The following is a 4,047-nucleotide window of genomic DNA, read 5'->3' on the forward strand; positions in this document are numbered from 1 at the left end:
TCTGGATGAGGAGAGACCCATCATTGCATCTAGATGGCTGCTTGCAAGCTTTAAGATCCCAGTCACTACTTGCCAAAGTAGGAGGTGGAACAATGTTCTGTGTAGTATGTTATGCCAATTGAACTTGATGGCCCCTCTGACTATGGTCCCGAGTCTGGCTTTACTTCTTAAAGGGCAAATATTATTTGTTCTTCCAGTGCCAAAAACGAAACTCACTGCCATCGAGTCGATTCCGACTCATAGCAAGCCGCTCTGGGTTTCTGAGGCAGTAAATCTTTATGGAAGTAGATTGCCCAGTCTTCCTTCTGGGGAGTGGCTGGTGGGTTTGAACCTCCAGCCTTTTGGTTAGCAGTCAAACGCCTTAGGCACCACCAGAGCTCCTTCCAGAGTTCCAGAGTTCTTCTGGTAGTCAGTAGTGTATTCAATATTCTTCACTAACACCACAATTCAAATGCATCAGTTCTTCTGTGGTCTTCCTTATCTACTGTCCAGCTTTCACATGCATTTGAGGTGATTGAAAACACCATGGCTTAGGTCAGTGTAGTGCAGTGAATTACTTGGTATGGCTTTTGTAGCCACAGTCTTTGTAACTCGCACTGGATTACTGGCTTGGACCATGCAAATAAGGTGTGTAGAACTCTGATGTTAGGATCAGTTAGTTTTGTCACTCTGTCAGGCTTAAATGAGCCCTCCTAGAGGCAGAAAGGAGGATCTCACTGCCATCAGGAGAGGAAGAGCTGGAGGTGAAGTGGAGCATGTCCTTGGACCCAAGATCCCTGTGCTGGACCTCCTTGGCAGAGATGCCCAGCAGGGAGATGCCTGGCAGAGAGATGCCCACCAGAGAGGTGCCCAGCAGTGGAACCAACAGGCACAAGGCAGAGCAGCAGGCTTACCTGGCCACAGAGGGAAAAAGGTGAGAAGAGTGCCCTTGGGCAGGAGGCTTGCTGGTGGAGTGGGGTGCACCTGGTGCCCCTATTGGCAGAGCTAAAAGAGCTTTCTAACATTTGCCTGAGTAGGACAGGGGCCAGGCCGAGAGGCCAAGGGCCAGAGAGGCGTGTCTGAGGGCACAGCAGAGGGGAGGCTGTCCTGATTGAAGAACTGTGTCCTGAGCACGTTCCTGAACCTGAACTGTAGCCTGTTACTTCCCTAATAAACCCCATAATCATGAGTATTGTCTGTGAGTTCTGTGTGCCCATTGCAACGAATTATTGAACCCAGTAGAAAAAGTAGTGAGTGCTGAGGGAGGGATGGTTGGTGTCAGAATTAGTAAAAAGACTGGAGGGGGGTGGCATATCTGGCCTTATAGGTATAAACTTTTGGCTGTTGATGGCGATTCTGTCTTCCCCTTGTGAGGTTGGAGGAAGTTGGAAGATGCCACTTCCATGCCCTTTTTGCAGTCAGGAACACCTTAGTCTTCAAAGTGGCATCTTTGCTCTTCAACACTTTAAAGAGGTGTTTTGCAGATTTGCCCAGTGTGATATGTTATCTCATTTCTTGACTCTGCTTCTATGGGTACTGATGGTGGATCCAAGTAAAATGAAATCCCTGAGCAGTTAAATTTTTACAACCATGTTTAGACAGATCACTCAACCTCTCTGTGACTAAGTTCTCCTTTTTTTCATAATGAAATTAATAGTGGTGCCTGCCTCACAGGTTGGTGAAGAATAAAGACGTTACCATGTGTACAGTCTTCAGAGCCTACATTCCAAGTGCTCTTTGAAGGTTATAACCCAACTCTTGGCAACCTCTTAATGAGTCAGTGTTTCTAAATGGGAATCAATGGAGGTGGAGAATAGCGGATTTCAGTGGACATGATACATGTGGCCCATGTCCCATCTTCCCATGCAGGACCCTCTGGCTCTGAAGACTCATGTCATTCACTGGGAAATGATGGAATGGCCACCAGGAATTTGACAATAGGGATAATCTTCTCATCACTGACTATACTTGGTGTCCTGGGGAATTCCTCTCTCATTTACCATCATTTCTTCCTTAACTTCACTGACTTGATTCTCAGCCACCTGACTGTAGCCAACTCCATTTCTGGTGGCAGGAATCCCCCAGACCATGGCAACATTTGGGTGGAAAGATTTACTCAATGATTTTGGATGTAATTTTCTTTTCTGTGTTCACAGAGTGTGCAGGGGTGTGTCCTTTGGCAGCACCTGCCTCTTGAGTATGTTGCAGGCCTCACCATCAGCCCTGGGAACTCCAGGTGGGCAGAGCTGAAGGTGAAAGCTCCCAAGTGTGCTGGCTTCTCCCTTGTCCTGTGCTGGGTCCTGCACGTGCTGATAAATATCATAGTGCCCATCTGTGTGACTGGAAATTGGAGCAATGACCTTGGATACTGTTCTTCTGTTTGTCAGGATGATGCCAGAGGTCACTGCGTGTGGCATTATTGACAGTCCCTGATGTTGTGTCTTTGGGGCTCATGGCCTGGGCCAGTGGCTCCATGGTTTTCACTCTGTACAGACATAAGCAGCAGGTCCAACACATTCATAGAAACGTCTCCCACAGATCCTCCCCTGAGACCAGAGCCACCCAAACCACCCTTGTTCTGGTGAGCACCTTTGTATCTTTTTACACCCTCTCCTGCATCCTTCAAGTTCTTATGTCTGCTTTTTATCATCCCGCTTGGTGGCTGATGAACATGACTGCACTAATGGCTGTGTGTTTCCCAACTGTCGGCCCCTTTGTTCTCGTGTGACTCCAGCATCTCCAGGCTCTGCTTTGCCTGGATAAGGAAGGAAAATCTCCTCATCCATCACAAATACCTAATTGTATGTTTTTGTACAAAATTGAGTTGTATGTTTATTGGTTACACAGAATCTGAGCACATAGGAAAATCATGTTACAGGAGAGTGGTTGTATGTATACACAAATGCATACATTTGTATATATATAAATGGATGCATGTGGCTATGTATGTGTATTGACCAGATTATGTTTCTAATTCATCAAACAATAACACTGGAAAATTTCCCAGTAAGAAATGTAAACAATAGTATTTACAACAATGATTAACTGCTCTAACCCTGCTGTTTATTGTATCTGACTTTATCACATCATACTTGCTGCTCGGTTGGTTAACATTACATAGGATGCATGTTTCATTTTTCTGCTTTCATCTTTCCGCTTCAGCTGTGCTGTGTTGTTTGAAAAACATATCCCATTGAATGTAGTCAAGCAACATTTGACTTTGACAGGATCAATTATTAAACTTATGTTTAATATTATAATGAATAGATTTGAGATTGGATTTGTCAACTTAATTTTTGCTCTTCATGATACCTGGTCTATTTTATTTTTTCTATCTTCTTCTGGGTTACTTTTTAAATCTACATTTTACTCTTTTTTTGTAGAGATTGGATATTCATTTTCTCTTAGATCGTAATGTAGATGTTATAGTGTACTTTAAAGATCTGACACAGCGTCAAGGTATTTCATATCTTTTACCTGCAAAGATGAGGTGGTCTGTTTCTTTAAAGATTTACAGGCTTTGAAATCCCCCAATAGGGGTCACTATGAGTCAGAATTCACCTGATGGCAAAGAGTTTGGATTTTGAGAGTGGGTTGACAATACGAAGACAATGCTAAAACACTAATATTCACTTTCTCCTGGTGGCATAGTGCCTAAGGCATTTGACTACTAACCAGAAGACTGGCAGTTCAAACTCATCAGCCACTCATCGGAAGGAAGATGGGGCAATCTACTTCTGTAGTAATATTGTCTCAGAACCCCAAGGAGCGGCCATTGTGAGTTGAATCTGACTCAACAGCAGTGAGTTTGGTTGTATATATTAAATATAAAAAATACGTTAATAAAATATCAACATTAAATTGGCCTCCATGTGCCTCCATCCCAGTCAGTACTCTCAAGAGTAGCCACTATTCTCATATCTAACGGCAGAGATAATTTTCAATTCTTAGGTTTTCATATGAATTGAATATTCAGAATGGACTGTTTCATTTTGTTTTTAAGTTCCATATATACATATATTTATTTTATCTGTAATTTGTTTATTGTGGTAAAATATGGCTCACAAA

The 4,047-nt window shown here is 43.3% G+C and overlaps 1 pseudogene; it reads left to right on the forward strand.

The window, feature by feature from the left end:
* The first annotated feature begins 1,895 nt into the window (after positions 1-1,895).
* LOC122151598 lies at positions 1,896-2,707 on the forward strand (annotated as a pseudogene).
* The last annotated feature ends 1,340 nt before the right edge of the window (positions 2,708-4,047 follow it).

This window comes from Orycteropus afer, unplaced genomic scaffold (assembly GCF_000298275.1).
Source record: "Orycteropus afer afer isolate SDZICR_OR568_19922 unplaced genomic scaffold, OryAfe1.0 scaffold00610, whole genome shotgun sequence".
NCBI lineage: Eukaryota > Metazoa > Chordata > Mammalia > Tubulidentata > Orycteropodidae > Orycteropus > Orycteropus afer.